This window comes from Ambystoma mexicanum, chromosome 1q (genome assembly GCF_040938575.1).
Source record: "Ambystoma mexicanum isolate Mex_15411 chromosome 1q, UKY_AmexF1_1, whole genome shotgun sequence".
NCBI classification, from domain to species: domain Eukaryota; kingdom Metazoa; phylum Chordata; class Amphibia; order Caudata; family Ambystomatidae; genus Ambystoma; species Ambystoma mexicanum.
Window position 1 is genome coordinate 33,680,455 of NC_090922.1, and position 20,224 is coordinate 33,700,678.

Consider the following 20,224-nt stretch of genomic DNA (forward strand, 5'->3'; position numbering starts at 1 on the left):
GCTGCCACCTAGGACTAGTCTTCCTCCCTTACTGGGCGGCTTCGGCCCTCCCCCCGTACTTCAAATTCTCTCCCATTTGATCCCATCCCAATGTTTTTATCGTGAGATTCCCATATTCAGTTGGGTGTGTCTGGTTTGTTTTATTAACACTGCTCACCCTATACACCAAAGCAGGCCCCCACCCTTATAGGGTAGTTTGATAAGATCATAGCCCCAGGCTCAAATTGCATCCGCTTCGGACAGTACCTGAATGAGTACCATATTGGACGCAAAGTGAAGGATCACTTTATACATATTGAAACGGTTCCAAAATTCCATCCTATTTATGTCTCTAGAAGCCAAGTCAGCCAAGGCCTGTTATTTCCACAGTATGGCCAACACATTTGTACAGTTTAAAATGACTTGCTCGTGGTCCAAAGGTAATTTCTGCATGACCAATTTGTTTATATCGTATCCCCTAGTATTATCCATTGACTAATCTGCTTCCCCCTTGACTGCTAATCAGCGTTCCTCCGGGGTCAAGAAAGCAACCACTCTAGGATTTAAATCCATTACCCCAACAACAATCGGGGCCCCATGCTCTGTTTGTCATCCCCTCGAGCTTTGAATGACTGGACTCTCTGGTATAATCCCCGCAAATTGTACATGCCCAACTTTTCCGATGTCCTCTCAAATGGGCTGTGCCTGGCGGTTTCTACCCACAAGTTCCCACTCTGTCTCGTTTTATGGGTCCCACCCTGACTCAGATGAATTGAGGATTTGCATGTGTGCATCTGAGGGGGGACCCATCACTTCCTCAAGGCAATTACCCTCCCTCGACACTTGTGGGGGGCAGTTTGTGTGGTCCCCGTGTTTCTAGACACCACCTTCTCGCTCCGTTTCTGGGTGGGGGAATAGACAACCTCTGGATAAACTGAGTCACCCCCTTTCGTCCAGTTTTCTTTGATCCCTTTTTATTCTTTGCTTTTGGGTCCATTGTGTTACAGGGGAGCAACCCTTGTATTTTTTCCCCTTGCCCCAGGTAACTATCTCGAATCTATCCGGCGCAGGGGCTATCTCTTCCACACTATGTTGGTCGGGCTCATCCTCATTGATCAGGTCTTCCGCTACCTGCAAAGTGGCTGGGGAGACCTGATGCCGCAGAGACAGAACCTCACCATTATTTGTGGTTTACACATCCTCCTACTGATCAAACTCACCTTGCTCTTCATCTATGTTAGTGTTTGGAACTTCCTCAACTAATGAAGAGGGCATTATTGAGATGTCCGAGGCGACCTTGCCACCCACTGCTAGTTGTAATTCTGCCAGGCCCTGGGTGCAAGACGGCCGTCCCTCCTGACCCCTTGCTCTATTACCACATGTACCAGGTACCTCGGAGACTTATTCATTACGGACATGGCAAGTTCAAGAGCCCTAGCAACCGTACCCAGAGTGAGCATTGTCTCTCTCTGGGCCGATTCAACCAGTTGTCTCTCACACTGTACACGTTTATTAAAAGGCTGCCCATTTGGTTTCTTATGTGCCCATGGGCTGTCTACCCAGCAACTGATCAGGGGTTTGCACTTTCTTTTGATTTATGGACAACGGTGGCCTAGCCACGAAGTGCCATCTCACTTTATGGCTTTCCATTTCCTCAAATGGGGGAACCTCCAACCTGGCTGATAGCCCTTTACGGAACGTGAAACTCCCACCTCCTGCATTACCCCCAAAGCAGAAGGGTGGGTGGTGAGAAGGCCCCAAACAAGCTTGCACTGATGAAGCATGCACCTTTTGGTTACCCTCCTGCGCCGGCATCCTGTTTGCATGGGCAGACGTTCAATGGTTTACAATATTATCCAAGCGGTTTTCAAAGTCCCTAGCTATGTTTTCAATGGGCCCCCTCAGGCTAAAACCTTTCGGGGGTGGGGAATATATAATGGGGCTTAGCGTCCACTCAAATCCCTCTCATGTGTGTACTATTTGTTTTTCCTCACGGGGGTCTGTTAATACCCGGACACCTTGCAGCACATTAAGGGTGTTATTGTCCGGGGCAACAGAACCCACTAAACCCTCTTCCAATCCCACACCCAATCTGGGTTCCTTCTTCGCCAAGCTGCCAGAGAAAGATAGTTCCCTACAAGCTAACAGCTCCAATTCCGTAAGTTCTTCCTGGGAAACCCTGAGCTCCTGGACCAGTTGGTCTTTCACACCTTGGGCATTCACGGCTGATTTTTCCAATCCAGCCTTGTTCAGCACAGTCGGCCCTTTGCCAGCTCCCCCGATCCCCGATATCAGGTATGGAGCTGGCGAAGGGCTCAGAGCTAAACCTAAGGGGGGGGCGGGAGGGGGGTTGGGTGGAGGCCCTTGGTGAATTTCGGGAATCGTTCCCTATAACAGAACAACAAAGACAAACTTTCCTCATGGAGTCGAGCAAGGCTTCCTTTGAGGCCTGTTGTGTGGAGGGCAGCGTTTTGGGCGTGGGCTTGGGCATGAACTTGAGTCACCACTATTTGGGCATCTTTTTCACCCAAGACCAGACCGTTTTGGCCATTGATCTTTTTTACTGTCTTGCCCACAGCAGGCTCCATTACAGCGAGTTTACTTCTTAGGTCAGATGCCATATGGCCAGCTATGTCCAGCTAGGGATTATTCCGGTTTTAATAATACCAAAACCCAAAGGTGACGCCCGGCCAAACACTGCAGTAGCTTTTGGATCCTAAGTCCCAACGTGGGTAAAATTGTTAAAATAGTCTGAAGCAATCCCATTCAAAGTAAGATTCAAACTTAGAAAAAAATATCTAAAAAGGGGAGATCTGATTAAAACACTCGATAAAACATAGACAAAGACAATTAAATCACTAAAAAACAAAACATAAAACCAGTAAAGGTCAATAAGTAGTAACATCTGGGACAGTTCTCTTTTAAGACCGTCACAAGTTAATGGGTAGTTGCTGCGCTGGAGAAATACTTTCTCAGAGGTTCAGAGACTTATCTTACAAAGCAGCTATAAAGTACAGCTATAAAACGGTTATAAAACGAATACGCCCATGCGGCTCCAAGGCTTTTTGCCCACAATCACCGGAAACTACAAGGTAGGCAGAACAAGTTGAGAGTCACAGAAGTTCACTCATAGGTTTAGTGAGTTTAGCTTAACAGTGGGAATAGAGTGACCAAGAGTGTCCAAGCGGCTCAAAGGCTTTTGCCCGCAGTCACCGCAGACACCAGAGGGCAGACAGCTCCTTCGTTCCAGATCACTTTCTCCAGTGCATGCCCCAATTTGATGCCTGGTTCGTAATTGGTTGAGTAGGCAAACTCCCAAACCCCTGCTTCCCCGCCTTTTGTCTCCCACTCGTGTCAAATCACTGGCTCAAAGGTAACATTTCATAATGAAAATGACCGACAGGCACAGCTCTAACCGCTTTAAGAATTGTTTGACACACACGCAGGAAGATGTTGTATGGGTAGGTGGCTAAACAGCAACCTTACGCTGTGAGGTTTCAGGTTTTTAGATGCGGCCACAAGCTTTATAACAGTTAGTTTAATTAAACACAACGTTCACTTCCACAGTTTCCTCTGTCTTTGGTCTTCTTTACAGGGGCTTTAGGGAACGTAGGAACGTAAGGGGACGTTTGTGCATTTTAGGTTGTTTAGTTTGTTGAGGGATTAAAATTGCAAGTTACGTATGATAATAAAAGTCTTTAAGATAAACAACGTGGTCTTAATGGTTACTATGGCCCATAGAAGAAGGGAAAGGTGCAGAACCACAAATATATATACCTTGTTGTCTTCTTTCACGGTCTTGAGAGTGTCAAGCTGGGCTTCTGGGAGCTTTCCTGTGCATCAGGTCAGGTCCACGTTGGCGATCTGGCTTGATAGTTTTCAACACATCAATGCGGTTTAACAAGTATCTATGGCTTGTGGCTCGAAGATGTTTGTGACAGGCAGGCTGAGTCGAGACGCCATCGCTCTAAAGCTAGACAGGGTCTCCATGCAAGGAAAACAGAGATTCAGCTTCAGAGACTTTCTGGCTCGACTGGATCCAACAAAGTCATGTGGTTCGACAAGGCGTGTAGCTCATGAAAGCTTGGAACAGGTGTCAATGTTCCACTCGCTGGGGCTCAAAGTCGCACGGATCGACAAGAGTATCAGAGGCAGCTCCGCTGGGCCTTTGCAGCAGCTTGAAATTGCTAAGTGAGCCAAAGGCAGCTTCATTTGGTACTTAGGGTGGTGTGGGATCTCTGCCAGTTCCATGAGGAAATAGGAGCCGCTTCTGCCCTTCCCAGCCACAGTGACTGCCCGGGGCACTTGCAGGGCTGCCTCCTCAACAGGCAGAGTTCTGTGTACCAGCGTCCAGCTGCAGTAAGGGGGTCCCTCCAGCAGGTCACTTCAAATGTTCTGCTGAAGTGGTTAGGGAGAGGGTGGGCACTCTTGGAGGTTCTGGTCTTCACCCAATGAATGGGACGCATTTACCCCAAGATTCGAGTGAAATCCTCTTCAGGTCGGTTCAATATGGTCCCAAAATGGGTCTTCGAGACGATGCAAATCTTTTTGCCTCATCTCGATGACTCATCTTGGAACCATATTGGACCAACTTGAAGAGGGACCAACAGAAAGGCTGCATATCCCTTAGTGTCACGTATATTCCCCTAAAACCTCTTCACATGTTCCCAACTGGGGCCGTCTCCTTCCGCACCTAATCCTAAGCATGCTAGCTCCCTCCCCCCACTGTTTATATTTTTTTACTGTTCAACCACCTTCTTTAGCACTCCAATGCACCCCACAAACTTGGCTAAGTGAAGCCCATTTAGTTCTAATAAGGCCCATTAAGGAACATGATGTGCCCTGCAGAATGGGTGGGCATTATTTCGTAACATACCCTCCAAGCAGTAGGTTTTTTGGGGGGAATAGCATGATTCCTAGGAGTGGGCTAGTGATAATATCTACTTTCCTTAATGCAACTCTCTGAACTATGCATTTTATCTAGGATTTGCAGCATGCTGCTGTGTCAGCAAGTTAGCTCTATTGAAACTACTAAAGGTAACACATAATGCCATGACCTGCAAGCTACTGTTCTTATTCCAATGACCTGTTCATTCTTGTTGCAGGGACTCCCAGATATGCGCCTGTAGTCAGGCCATAGAACAACCCTAGATGAAAGGGAAGAGCATTTGCCTACTGGTTGCGGTGAATCTGCAGCAGTGTCTGTGCGTGTTCAGGGAGTGTTGCTGGTGTTACGCGGCAGCTCTTCTTCTGAGGGCGGGTGCCTGTCCTATTGGGATGCTAGAATCTCCCTCCAACGCGACCCATTGCTATTTTGAGGTAAATCAACTCATTTGCTTGATGCGAGCAAACCTGATAATTGATGTGCCATTTTGTTTCCTCTGGCAACGTTGCAGGGGGGGGGTCCTAAGAGGGTGGTTGGTGAACCTCACCTGAATATAATGTATCACATCTGTTGTCGCGTAAAAAGGAAAGGAAATGTATGTGCTCCTCAGGCACAAAAGGAAAATGTAGTATACAATCTTCTACTGCTCCAGCAAGTTTCACGTGTGATCCATTATTACCAGTTCTTCACCACAAATACCAGGCACATAGGATACAGATTTTTTCCTTTCCCTAGTTTACAGGGTGATATATATTTATCATAAAATAGGACAGAGAAAAATACGTAACTTTCAAAGGGATTGCCAGGATTACAACAGTGGCAGAATGTATACCTTTGACAGGAAGTATGACACTTTCGCCAAAAATTCCTCAAAGACAAACCAGGTTGCAGATCTTCAATCTTCATCATACATCAGTTCTGCATAAGAGGAATCACCAGTTAACTGGGATCAACCATTACCAAACATGTTTTTTTAGAAGAAATACGTATGATCTACAACGAGAGGTGCATGCAAAAAGACCTATCAAAAGGAAAAGAAAAACAAGGCATCAGAAGGGGTAGGCAGAGGAAGAAACAAGAACAGAGGGAGAGGATTTCAAGTACGAGGGAGACAACGACTAACTGTACAGACACATTCCAAGAAAACATAGTAACTGACCCGGATCGGACTCGAACAGTGATAAACCTAACGGGCACTCCCCTATCTGCAGAAACACGTGTGATGAATCAAATAGAATCGTCACAGATTCCCCGGCAATGACCTCTGCCCATGTGGCCAAGGGATGTCAGCCGCTACCTGATCCTAACCCTGGGGGCGGTTATATGAGGACGGACAACATGGGAGGAGACAACTACCGGAGAGATGTTTTGACTTTGTTGGACAAGACTCATTATACGCCCCTATCTCATGAGGAAGACCCTCTGGCACCCAAGACCTTAATGGCCTATTGTCAGCTAATGGTTCCCCCTTGTAGAGGAAGTCAAGAAACCTGTTCTCTACCCTACTCTGGGCAGGCCCCCACCCTTGACCCAAACACCCACAACTCACACATAACACCTTTTGTTTCTGGTGTGCCTTTATATGAAATCTCTGAGAAAAACCATCTAAGGGTTAAAAGTCCAATGACTTCCATGGACTCCAACTCCCGTAAACACCCAGGTACTGAGACGAGGAGGAGGATGAGTGAGTTTGTGCAAAATGACAGGAGCTCGAAGTACAACGTGCAGGCTAGTTGTTTTTCCAAGTCTTCAGTGCATGGGACATTTAAAGATAGCAACCGCACTATTGGATCGAGCAGTGCGGGAGATGATGTTGAACCCCATGATGAGGCTCACGAACGCGAGGCACACGGGCATGGCGTGGTGGAATGGAGAAGGCCACCGGGACAGGAGGAGAAACAGCACATAAAATCAAGAAGGGCTGTGAAGCCACTGGGAGCTGTGCAGGAGCTCCTGGAGGTTGGGCTGCTTGAAGAGACAGTGTTCTGCAGTCCGGGACGAAAAGGAAAGCATGTGGCTCAGAGCCGCACAGGACGCCGAAAGAACGTCTGCACACTCCAAAGTGAAAAGCGGGTGAAGGAACCACACCGCAGAGGTGCAAGCAGAATCGGAGCCACTGGAAAAAACCAGTGAGTCTATCCAAAGCAGCAGGGGACCTCGGGGAATCCAATAAGCGTGCCAACTAATGTTTGAATGGTACGAAATTGCTGATGCAGAAAATATCTGAAGTTTGTTTAAATGCAGTCAAGGCAAATCCCAACCAAGTACAGATGCCAGTGTGGGGGAGCAGTTTCAGCAAATATTACCATAGACAGATATACCAAGTACCTCACGGTATATGCTATTGTGGTATAGCCAAAGAACTGTGAAACATATAAGCAGTCCTTGCAGGCGAGTATACCAGGCAGCTGAAATTGTATAGAGATTCCTGTCAGGGGACTATACCAGGCAATCTGCACAGTTACAAGAAATTGTACAGAAAGAATGTTTCAGAACAGATAGCTTAAACAAGAACTTTGTTAAACAAGAACTTTGTGAGTCTCGTGAAGACACAAAGGGACCGTTAGCAAAATAAACATGTTTGCCATCCTATTTTTTAGAATCCAGGGGAAGGTGGAAATCACCCACTGGATCCAAGGGTCTTTACCTTGGAGAACATTTTCAGTGGTGTCATTCCTATACTTTTGAACACTTTTGCCAACATCAAGTTAAAGACATTTCTTTGCACCCATTTGTTTTGTTTATAGTGTGAGGGTCAGGATAGGATGTCTTGGACATAAGGACAGATTTTCAGTTACTGACATCCTGACACAGACAGATCTTTAGGTTTTGGTTTCTAGGTAGGGAAGTTCCTCTTTATGCTAGGGCCAGAGAGGGATTTTCCCAAAACATTTTTATTGAATAAATGCCTTTAACCAAAAGCATGACAACTTTGTGTCCAGCTTTCATTTCTGACTCCTCACACATGCAAACTACTTGAAATAGTACTTTCTTCCGTGCCTAATAATAATAATTTTGATCTGGTGGATGTGTTGAAATTCTGCAGAAAATTGCGTCTACACAAGTATTTTGCTCATAAAACGTATACCTCTTTTACAAGTGTCTTGTACGTTAGTGAATAACGATTGGAGAATATGAAGCTCTTGAATGCTTAACAAAATTAGACACAAATATCAGTGATCCACATCACTGTCTGTAAAGCATTGAGGGCACCTGGCCCCGATGGGGTCTGTAATCTACTTATTAAGACTGATTCTACAGTTTGGGGTAACACACTACATTGGTTGTTTCGATTTATTAGTGTTACCCAAATAATACCATCATCCTGGTGGGATATCATAATTGTACCAGTATTTAAGAGAGGCAGTCATGAGGACCCTCATAACTACCCCCTACTGGCCATGTTAGATGCCTCTGCAAAGATCTTTGCCTGTGTCTTACTTAGCGAGCTTGAGGATTGGGTGGAGTTAAACAACATTATTCCACTAAATCAAACAGGATTCCGTAGAGGTACTAACACTATTGATAACAGTTTAGCCTTGGTCACCAATATTCAACAGGCATGGATGATACGGAAAACTCCCAGTATATACACCCTTTATCGATTTCAATGCCACGTTTGACACTGTCGATCGGAGTAGGCTTTGGACCAAACTACATACTTGGGACATCCCTTCTGGTCTATTGAAAATGATTATTGATATGCATCAGGGCACCAGGAATATGGTCCGGCTAGACCAGCTTGGTGGGACTTCTAGATGGATTTCCACACAGAACGGCCTTAAAAGAAGGCTGTATGTTAGCCGGAATACTGTCTAATTTATATCTTTCCAATTTGGGAGCTGCCATTCTGAAGCCCATCTCTAACCCCCCCAAAGCTTGGTAGTACCCCCTGCAGTGGATTGGGTACACAGACGACTTTGCTCTGATGGACCTCGCACCGGAGGGGTTGCAGTCATCAATGTCTCTCCTCAAGGCCTACTCTGACTTGAATTTCCCATTTCTAAAACCAAAATTATATTTTTTAGTCCTGCTCATAGGAAGATCAAGTCTACCCGATGGGAGATGGAGGGTGTACCAGTTGAAGTCATCAACTACCTAGGTGTCCTACTGGACTGTAAATTTAGTGCAGAAAAACATTTGGATCAGATTAGGTCAAGATCCTCCCTGATCACAGGTGGTATTAGGTCCTTTGCTCACGAGGGTGTTTTTTTTTTCTATCAAGGCACTGTTCTTCCTGTACCAACTCAAGATTTGGTACAGGCACACCAGTGCCTTGATAAAAATAAAAAACACCCTTGTGAGCAAAGGACCTAATACCACCTGTGATCAGGGAGGACCTTAACCTAATCTGATCCAAATGTGTTTCTCCACATTTTACACTAATAAAACTATGGACAAGCAAGTCACTGTGGTTTGGCAAGATGGTCATTTCCAGCTAAAAATTTTAAAGAAGGTGCTTCCCATGATTCCTGCCCCACTGTGACCTCCAGTGGTGGCAGACATTGTGTTATCTTGGCTAGATTACTGCCACTCCCTGTATCTGGAACAACAGAAAGGCCTGATTCAGCGGCTGCAACGACTCCAGAATCTAGCCGCATGTGTGGCAACTGGCACACCCAATGAAGCGGATATTTCTCCTGTGCTTTGAGCCCTTCATTGGCTCTCAGTTACCGAGCGGGTCAACTTTAAAGCACTGTGTATAGTCCACCGGGCCGTCCATGATCAGGGCGCCGAATACCTCCAAGCCAAGTTTACCCGCTACCATCCTAGCCGCAGCCTACGTTCCACCTCTGCTGATCGGCTGGTGGTACCGATTTACAAATGGGTTTGGGCTGGAGGTTGTGCGTTCTCCGTAGCTGCTGCAGTGCAATGGAATGACCTCCCGCTCTACATCAAGAAAACATCGAAATAACTAGCTTTCAGAAAAGCCGTTAAACATACTTATTCTAGGCTCAGTTATGCTTGTGCCTGGCTGCAGTTTTCTTCCCTTAGTGCCAAGATACCCTCGGGTGACTGTGCGCTCTAGAAATAACACTAACATAACATCTTACCTACCATCTTATTTGGGGCTGAAACTTGGGTATTGCCAAAATTATCTGAAATGTCCAGATTGGAATGAAGCACACTCAAGAGACTACTGAGACTACCACCATTGACCACTATCAAAATTGTCTATCTCAAACTGGATGTGGTCCCTATTCACTTTAAGGCTCACCTTGGTTATCTAGTCACTTATTGGAAGATAGCTAATACTCATACAATACTCATACAAATATCATCAAGGGGCCGATGTGGGAAGTGCTTGCAAAAGAAGCAAGCGTGATGCGCTCTAGTTTTTTCGCGAGACTTAGTACCATTGCAGAGAAATGGCTGGCCTTAGAGCCAGAGCCTGTTATAGAAGCGTCTCTGAACGTTTAAAAATAAAACATGCAATCGATCCTGCATAGTACTAGTAAAGAGCAGGAATAACACATCTAGCAACATAGAACAATGCCACTGGGTTCTTGGAATATATGCAGGTTTGGGTATTAAAGCCAGCCTATATATATCTCACTTTGTGGGTAATAATTTGGTTTGGGATTATCTCAAAATAAATGTAATACTGTGAAGACACTGGAGATAGTGGGTGCTTGGCTTAAGACACCGAGAGAATATAGGTTCTGTCGGCTGAGTGGGGAACCTAGACTGGAGACCGTTAATCATCTTCTGTTCTCGTGTGAGATTCTACTAGGAACCTTTGAGGGAACGCTTTGTTGGCTGCTGGGCTCGTGGGACCCCACTCTGATCTTGACCTGTGGGCCACGTTCATGAATTGTGACCATGAGGCTAGTATTATATTCTTTACCATTTTGTGGAGGAAAATAGGGGCTATATAAGAACTACTGTCATGAGCTGTGGGCACTGTCTGGCGATTGTAATGTTCAAAGAATCTGTTGTTGGATTTTATATTATGTGTCTGCCTGTGATTTTGTTTTTTTTAATGGATTTGTCCTCTTTTATTGGATTTTAGGAATTTGTATGTGTTTAGTATTCAAAGTTGGTATTTGCCACTGTATGATACTATAAATAAAATAAATTAACAAATTGGCAGTTAAGGTTATAAAGTGGGAAAGAAACATGGGTTCACCAATTCCAGACAAAGCATGGCTAAAGCTGTGGGAGCAAGTTAAAAAGATATCTAGAAATGCATGGTTCCAAATCGTTCTATTCCATTATTGGCACAGGGTATATCTGACACCGGAGAAGCTCCACGTGATAAATCCTTCTGTGACTCACGAGTGCCCGTGATGTTGGCAGGTCATGCAGGCTTTTGGCACATGGTTTGGGATTGCCCGGTAATTACTAGATATTGGAAGGAGGTGGTGGAGCGCCTAAATACACTGTTGGGGAGTAGATATAAATGTACTCCTGTTGTATGCTTATGGGGCCTCTTACCAGGGAAAAAGAGACAAATCAGGAAGCAAAATGGCCAGATTCTTGTTAGTTCTCGCAAAGAGGCGGATAGCAATCTCATGGGAAGGGGCTGCTGGTCCGTCACTGAGGCAATGGCTCCAGGATGTGCATAGATGGGCCTGGGCTGAGGTGGAGTATTTGTGAAAACACAGACTCCAAAAAGGGGGAACTGACTTGGAAATGGACTGGGGGCAGCTGTTGAACGATCTGGCATCCAACCCGAACCCGAAACCCCTGTGAATGGATCAACGGGAGACATGGAGGACAATGGGGAATCGAGGGAGGCAAGAAGGAACTGTGAAGCCTCCAAGAGGACCGGTAGGGGCATTGCAGACGGAAGGGGGCATGGACTGATGCCAAACGATGATGGGAGAGGGGGTGAAGTGGAGCAGTGAGGGAGGGGCTATGGGTGCAGGGGATTAGGGAGGGAGAGGATATGGGTTGGGAAGAGGGACATTGGGGACATTCATATTACCCAGTTACGGTGTTGTATTATGTGAAAATCTAATGAAAAGAACATTTAAAGCTTGACGTCATAGGAGATGCCAAAATGGACGAGTTCTAATTTGACTGGGTCGACCCTAAGTGGTAATCGTAGAAGCCGCTTTAGGATTTTCTTTTCATTACGCTGGAGTGTAGTAATGTTGTAGTAGCCTCACTTTTAGTTATATCGATGTATCTCTCTGAAACTGCCCTCACGTAAATATTCCCTTCTCCTTCCGTCACCTTAGGACAAACACTAAGCTCCCTCTTTTATGTTGTCCAATATCTGTTGAATTCCCCCACTCCTCCTGTTAGTTTGATCTGTACCCTGCTGCCCCACTGCTTCGCCACATCACTGTTTCGTTCTTCCGCAGACTACCGTCTTGATGCCACTAGCAGGGGCACAACAGAGCAACTTCAAGACAAGCCTTGGCGCTTAGCGACCACCGGTGTGGGGTGGTGATTTGGCACAGTATAAATATGTCTAACTTAACGTAACATACCCATTCTCCCCCCACAAAGATTACGGCACTTTGCGATAGAAGGAGCTTCGTGAAGACGTCAAAGGAGTGGCGGGGCGGACGCCTCGGGCTCGCAAGAAGAAGATAGACTCAACTCGAGCATGAGCTCGCATCCACAATGGTATTTAAGGGGTGATGAAGTTGGATTGGAGGATTATGTGGGGCAGTGGGAGGAAGAAGGCTATAGGGCTGTAAGGGGAAGGGGTGGGGAGGAGAGAAGAAGTTTGAGGTGGGATTGGGAAAGACAGGTGCAGGGCGGTCGGATGGCAAGAGCTCAGGGGAGCAATTGGCTGGGTTCGACTGCTGACATGTTTTGTCCCCGCAGTAGGAGCCCGTTAAGAAAAGAGATGAGGAGCATCAAAGTGGACGCAAGACCGCAGACGGGCTGTGGAAAGAGGTGAGCGGGAAAGGGAATGGTCATCTGCATGGCAGAGGGATGACACAAGAATGGGGATGGGAAATGAAGGGTCTGGTCTGCAAGGGGTAAGGAAAGAGGTTGGAGTACAGGCCATTGGAGCCTTGGGGGATGAGGAGGGCATTTGTTCAGTGGAGGTTCAAACGGACAAGGTGGTGGAGCCATTGGTGCAAGTTTCAAAAGAAAAAGAGGTTGAAGTGAAAGGCAAGGAGAAAAAACTGCCGTACATGGGTATCACAAAACCTTTGGGGGCGCACTTGATGGCAGCGACCAGGGAGAAGATTCAGGCGGGGGAATTTGTGGATGTTATTAAGCTGCTCCATAGGGAAGTGAGAGCAAAGGAGGGGTCTAAGGAAGAAGAGAGGGAACTGGCTGCGCGCCCAAGGGTCCCAGTGACTATCGAGAATTGGACGTCAGCATTTATCATTTATGCCAGCGTATATTGTGAGAAATTCCCAGAGCGATGCATGGCTCTGCTCAAATATATGGATGTAATTAGGAAGGCATTCACGAGTTTTGGGGGCTTTGCATGGGTACGCTACGATGAGGAATTCAGAGCAAGAATGGCGGAGGACAGTCAGGCTGTATGGGGGGAAATAGACATGGATCTTTGGCTGCAATGGATGGCTCCATCGAGGCCTGCCCCGGCATTGCACACAGCAAGTGGTCTGCCTGTTCCTTACCGGCCCTTTCTTGGTCGCCCCGCCCATGAGGGGGCAAGGGGAGGAGGAAGAGGGCAGTCCTCAGCAGCGTGCTGGGAATTCAATAAGGACGGCTGCACAAGGAACTTGTGTAGGTTCAGGCACGAGTGTAGCAAATGTGCAGGAAAACACCCTCTCACTCAGTGTTTCCAACAGGGAGACATGGGGAGGGGGAGAGGATCCGGTAGACGGGTTGTGGGGAAAAGCTTTTACTCCAATTAAATTGGAGGTGCTGCAGAAATGGTTGCAATTTTATCTGGACAGGGAAGAGGCTAAGATTTTGAGTGAGGGGTTTTTCCAAGGTTTCAGGCTGGGGTATCAGGGCCCAAGGGTGCGTCGGCCAAGGAAAATGTTGAGGTGGTAAGACAAAAATTGGGTAAAGAAATAGCGGCAGGGAGGATAGCAGGACCATTTGATGACCTGCCGGGTGACTTAGTTATATCCCCACTGGGGGTGGTACCCAAGAAAGCCCAAGGGGAGTTCAGATTGATACACCACTTGTCATGGCCTGAGGGCATGTCGGTCAATGATTTCATTGCCCAGGAAGAATGTGGGGACGTATATGCAAGTGTGGACCAGGCGGTGGAGTTGGTGAGGAAAGAAGGGAGCGGGGCCTTCATGGCCAAGTGTGACATTAAGGCGGCTTTCAGGTTGTTGCTGGTGCACCCGGAGGATTTTTGGCTGTTAGGTTTGCAATTTGAGGACTGCATATACATAGACAAAGCCTTATCGATGGGGTGCGCAATTTCCTGCGCTTTGTTTCAGCATTTCAGTTCTTTCTTACAGTGGGTTTTTTCATTTAGCTTGGGTTAGGAGAGTGTTCTGCATTACCTGGATGATTTTCTGTTCATTAGCGGGGCAGAAAGAGAGAGGGAGTGCAAGGAAATGCTAAAGTTGTTTCAGGACTTGATGGGAGAGTTGGGGGTGCCTCTAGTGGAAAACAAAACAGAAGGGGTTGACATTTCTAGGAATTGAACTGGATTCAGTGGCCATGACCTCACGCTTGCTGCATGACAAGGTGAGCAAATTGGTAGGACTGCTAGAGAAAGCGGTGGGGGTCATGAAAATGATGCTGGTGGAAATGCAGAGATTGCCGGGGCATCTGAATTTTGCATGCAAGGTTGTGGCCCCAGGGAGGTCTTTTTGTAGGAACATGGCGCGGTCTATGGCGGGAGCGAAGTGCCCACATCATCGGATAAGAGTATCGGGTGCAGTGCGGGAAGATTGTAGAATTTGGCTGCGTTTTTTGGAGAGCTTTAACGGAGTGTACATGTGGATGCAGGGAGATCCGGTGACATGGGAGGTACAGATATTTTCTAATGCAGCAGGAGTGGGAGGTTTCAGAGTTTTCTGGGGAGGAAAGTGGTGTGCGGAGAAGTGGCCATCTCTGTGGTTGAAAGAGGGAAGGAGTATAGCATTCCTTGAATTTTTCCCTTTGCTGGTGGCATTGGAGTTGTGGGGGAAGGATTTGCAGAATAAGAAAGTGAATTTCAACATTGAAAACGAATGCCTGGTTCAAGTAGTGAACAGGCAAATCAGCAAGGGATCAGAGGGTGGCAAGACTGATGAGAGCTTGTTCTGCGTTACATGGAATGGAATGTGGTGTTTAAGGCAACACATGTGCCGGGGAAGGATAATGGCATCGCTGATGCATTAGCTCGTTTTCAATGGCAGAGATTCCGTGGATTGGCTCCAGATGTGGATCAGGAGTGGCAGCAGATTCCAGAGGAGCTGTGGAAGATAGGAAGCCGAGAGCGCTTGCTTTGGTGGAGGGTTTACTGGCCTCGGCATCTAAGGAGGCATAGAGGAGGGATTGGGAGGATTTTATAGGGGGGGAAAGCTTATAGGTGGAAGGGTAGATGGGATGCGGAAGAGCAGAGAAGGGATGATGTCATGAACTTCCTCTTGAGGTGCATGGACAGGGGCTGGTTTAGGGCAACTACAACGGGGAAGTTGGCCGGGATTGCTTTCTATGGGAAATGGTTTTGGGGTTTTCAGCCGAGCGGTGGGGAAATGGCAAATAGGAGGTTGGAAGGATGGGCAAGGGAAAGTAAGAGGGATAAGGATAAGAGGAGACCGGTATCGGCGAAATTGCTAAAGAGGCCGAGTCAGGCGGTGCGGGGGGGTTTGCTGGTCGGCATGGGAAGGGGAGCTGTTTGTGACTTGTTTTAATTGGTTATTCTTTGGGGCTTTTCGGGTTTCTGAGTTGGTGGGGGGGGAAGGTGGGATAGGGGGACTGCAATGGGAAGATGTTCAATTTACAGAGTCAGGTTTGGACACCAAGAGTAAGAGGTCTAAGACGGATCAAAAAGGAAAGGGCTCTTGGGTTTTGCTGGGTCGTGGGAGCAAGGATTTATGCCCGGTTCAGACAGGTCGGGTGTGGAAGGAGCGTTGTGGGGGGAAGGACAGGTTTGGTTTTACAGCATGAGGATGGGGCACCGGTTTCAGCGGCTCAAGTTCTGGAGGTATTGCGGAAGGCTCTGGTAGCGGTAGGGGAAAAGGCAGAGGAGTTTGGGACACATTCCTTTAGGATGGGTGCAGGATCTGAGGGTAGTAGGCTGGGTTTTTCAGAGAATAAGGTGAAAAGTTTGGGGCGTTGGAGATCCGGGAGATACAAAGGGTATGTCAGGGATTTGGGAAAAGGGGACATTTGAAGGAAGGCGGCAAAGGACCTCATGAGAATGGCGTGTGGTAGGATGTTTTAATTTGTAAGTGATTTTGTAATTTCTTTTTCAGATGCTGCTCGAAAAGAGGGGGAGTTGGCGCAAATATGGATTGTCGGCCATTCAATTGTTAAGTGGGCTCGGAAGGAAGCAGAGAGAAGGGTTTTTGGCAGGCAATTGGGGTGTAGCTATAAAGATGTGGTGGTAAGATGGTCCGGGTTAGGGGGACTGCGTTGGGATCAGTTGCTTCCTATGTTGGCTGGGTTGAGGGAACACTATGGGCCTCCAGAGGTAGTGATTATTCATGCTGGGGAAAATGACCGGGTAAGGGATACGGGTGTGGCTCTTCTTAGGAAAATGAAAAGGGATTTGGTATGGGTTCGAGAAATGTGGCCTCAAGCATCTGTAGTGTGGACTAAGTTGTTGCCACAGAGAGTTTGGAGGGGAGCGAGAAGTGAGGGATCGATAGAGCGGGCTAAGAAGGGGATAAACAGAGAGATGGTAAAGTTTTGTGCCTCGGTGGCGGTACAGGTTTTGGACCATAAGGAAATAGTCTATGAAGGATTCATGATCTTTAGAGAGGATGGGGTACACTTTTCGGTTTATAGGAATAATCATTATCTGGCCGACTTGGGCTCTTGGCTGGGAGATTGGTTAAGGAGTTGGAGGTAAAGAGAACTGGTGGGGGGTGGGGCAGAAAGAACACCTCGGTGGAGGGTTTTTCTGGTGCCGGGGGAATGGCCCCTTTAGATGTGGAGGGAGGGAAGCACAATGAGGGAATGGCGCAGGAAAGGATGGGGTGGTGCCGTTTGTACAAGCGGGCTACCCTGCGGGAACAGGTATTGAGCCTGGAGGGGCATGGCCCCGGGGAGAAAGCAGGACGCTCTGAGAAGGGGGTAAGGAGACAGTAGGGTTCAAGGGATAGTTAGGGAGGAAGTGGTTTTATTTAATTGTTGGGGGAAAAATGTTTAATTATTTAATTGGTTGTTTAAAATATTTTGTTAGTCTGTAAGGCCATGGAGCCAGGTAAGCGTTTAATTGTAAGCTTTGGCCTGTCACATTAAAGCAACCTTTTCCACTTTAAATGAGTCTGTGTTTTTGTGCAGTAAGCCAAAAAGATTCTTATTCTGTCATTACAAAGGAACGAAAGAGCATTGAAAGGCCAGCATCATACTGAAGAAACAGCAGGACCTCCACCAGCCCGAGCAACCCGCTAAAACGATGTCGTCGTGTTGAAATGGTATATTTCAAAGTTGCAATCAAGCAGAAAAAATAACTCCAGAAAACCATATATTGGGCTTTCATTACAAAACGTTTTCCAATGGGTTTTACCTGTTGAAAAACGCTTTTGCAAATCAGGCATAAAGTCCCATAGCCTCCTAAATGAGGAGCAACCCATCCCAAAAGTTGGCTTCTGACGTAGCTGCAGGTGTAAGCTCAATAATGGCACCAGTGGGGCAATTAGCAAGGGCTCCGTGGCCGAGTCCCTTCCTCGTGCATTTGCAACGAGCTTTCGCTGAATGACGCATGGGGTCATGACGTTCGAGAAAGAGCCCTCTGGACTCCTTGCTGCAGGGGGCGTACGGCGATTCTTCCTTTCCCCTTTGCCACGCGGAATAGGATATTTTGGCGCGACAGTTCAGCGCCGTCCGTTTAGTCGCACTGCCCGGTAAACGCGCCCATTTCGGCGCTGGGATGTTATGGACTCAAAATGTTTTGGCACGAAATGTAAACTTCTTACTTTTAATAAAAACTAATTAAAGATATTACGATGATGACACGACAGCACGTCACACAATATGTGACGGTATAAATACTGCTTTAAAGATAACGAGGGAGTGAAATGAAATACAATAATCAAAGGTAATAAATAATACTTTGAGCAATAGTTATTTTGAAGCTAGCAATGTCTGTATTTTGTACATTTATATTCAGAGTGGCTTAGTAGAGTTCCGAGCTGGGCTTTTTTTGTAATGTTTTTAGGGATCCTAATCAGGATACAGAACTGAAAATGCTGACTAGGGCAGAGCTTAATCACCACTTATCGTAATCGTTTGCCATCATAAGCCACATTATTCCGTTCTTCAATTTGTGTCATCCACTGGTGTCAACTGAAATGACACTATAAATAAAAAGATCATTGACCTCATATTGGAAGTGCCAGCTTTAATGGCCATGTATCTAATGTATGGACTCATTCGCTGTATAGGACAGAACACGGGTGGAAATGACCTACAGTACAAGTGACAACTTGAGGACACGTAAAGATACACTAGCTAGGTAAGACTGGTCCACTATATTAACTGTGAAGTTATTGAGAGGACTATATGAACTCTAGTAAATACACCATCTCAAGTCATTTGGAGTACCCCAAGGGATGGACTGGAGGTCCAGTACTGTGTGCTACTGTAATCATAATTGGAATGAATGTATGAGTTGCAAAGTAGCTGAATAGGGGGTGCTATGACAGTTGGGCAGGCCTAGAACTCAAACCAAATTTAACTTAATATATTTTTCCATGATTTTAGGCATGGTACAACTGTACGTTTGGAAACTGATGGATTTGCCCGGTTTCTTCTTTGATATCTCACAAAGCTATTTGTCATGTTCTCCCTTCTCTTCTAGATAATTGTCATTAAAGATCATGGATCATCCAGGGAAATTAGAGCACGAGAAGGTACCATTAGGATTGATAAAAATGAGCTGTATATGTAAATCAGGTATGTGGCTTTTGTAGGCTACGTATTATTGTGTGTTTAACTATATGACTCAATTCTGATACTACCTAGACAAAGCACAGGTGGGCGAAACATTGGCACGTGCTGTCTAATCAGTTATTGTAGGATATATATCAGGATATGGATATCACTATTGGTCTTAGTTATGCAAATTTAATTAATATAATTTTTAACTACAGCACACAAGTGTCTGGTCCCCTTCTTTTTCAAGATTTTAAACTAGTCCTGCACCCCTCTACCACAGCAGCACCCTGAGATATCAGTCAGCCTAGCACTTCTTTACCACTGCAGCACCATGTGGTATCCGCCATCTTTCCTTTTATCAAGCATGGCCGCACCTTCAGCTATTAGCTCACCCAGTGCCTCTCTACCACCTTGGCACACCAATGTTTCAACTAGTCCAGCACCTCTCTTCCACTGCAGCACCCTGTGCTACCAGCCAGCCCAGCACCTCTCTACCACGGCAGCACCCTGAGCTATCAGCCAGCCTAGCACCTTCTTACCACTGCAGCACCATGTGGTATCCGCCATCTTTCCTTTTATCAAGCATTGCTGCACCTTCAGGCATCAGCTCACCCAGTGCCTCTCTACCACCTTGGCACACCAATTTCTCAACTAGTCCAGCACCTCTCTTCCACTGCAGCACCCCGTTCTGCCAGCCAGCCCAGCACCTCTCTTCCACTGCAGCACCGTGTTTAAAAAAAAAAATCGATTGTCACAAATGAAACACGTTAACAGGTATAGTACCTGTCAATGAGCGTCGTTTGTAGCAAGTAATCCATTTATATTTGGCGTGAGGGCGTTTAGACGTGGCTGCAATGTCACCCTCGTGCCAAATCAACGGCGCCAGAAAGACTTCTGCGCTGAAATGGGCGCTCCGAAATGGCCACTGCACCGAAGCGGTCGCGCCGAACCGGGGTGTACCGTGCAGAATGGCAGAGGCATGCGTGCGTCGAAAAGAAACAGTGGCAAAAGGCAATAGTTTAACACCCTGCTACTGCCCACACGTGCATCGCCCCAACACCCCTAGTGTAACCATTTGCAAGGCTTACTATAGCCTCACACATGGTTATGCTAGGGGACTAAGACAGGTAAGAGGCGGCACCGATTTGCCCCCCCGGCGTACCTGGCATGCATGACGTTTTCCTGCGAATCACTAGGCGTGCATATCCTTCCCATGGGAACACGTAGAGCGAAACCTGGGGGAGGTATTGTCACTGTTCATTGGTGTGATGCATCTCCACGAGCAGTGCAGTGCAGTGCAGTGCAGTTCATAGTGAAGGAAAAGAGAGTGGCACCATGTCATCTCCAGAGAGGTCTATCCGGCAGATTGCAAGAAGTAACTTAAACTGAGGGATCATGAAATGTAGAAAAGAAACCCAC

General features: G+C 46.8%; 1 protein-coding gene across 3 annotated transcripts in view; it reads right to left on the reverse strand.

The window, feature by feature from the left end:
* CHST6 (carbohydrate sulfotransferase 6) overlaps positions 1-20,224 on the reverse strand; it is a 233,258-nt gene that overhangs the window by 203,632 nt on the left and 9,402 nt on the right. Inside the window, exon 2 of one of the 3 annotated variants that reach the window (XM_069635455.1) lies at positions 5,697-5,782. The exons of the other annotated variants lie outside the window; for them this stretch is intronic. The gene's annotated coding sequence lies outside the window, so the exon portion shown is untranslated. The remainder of the gene's footprint in view (positions 1-5,696; positions 5,783-20,224) is intronic. 3 annotated transcript variants of the gene reach the window in all.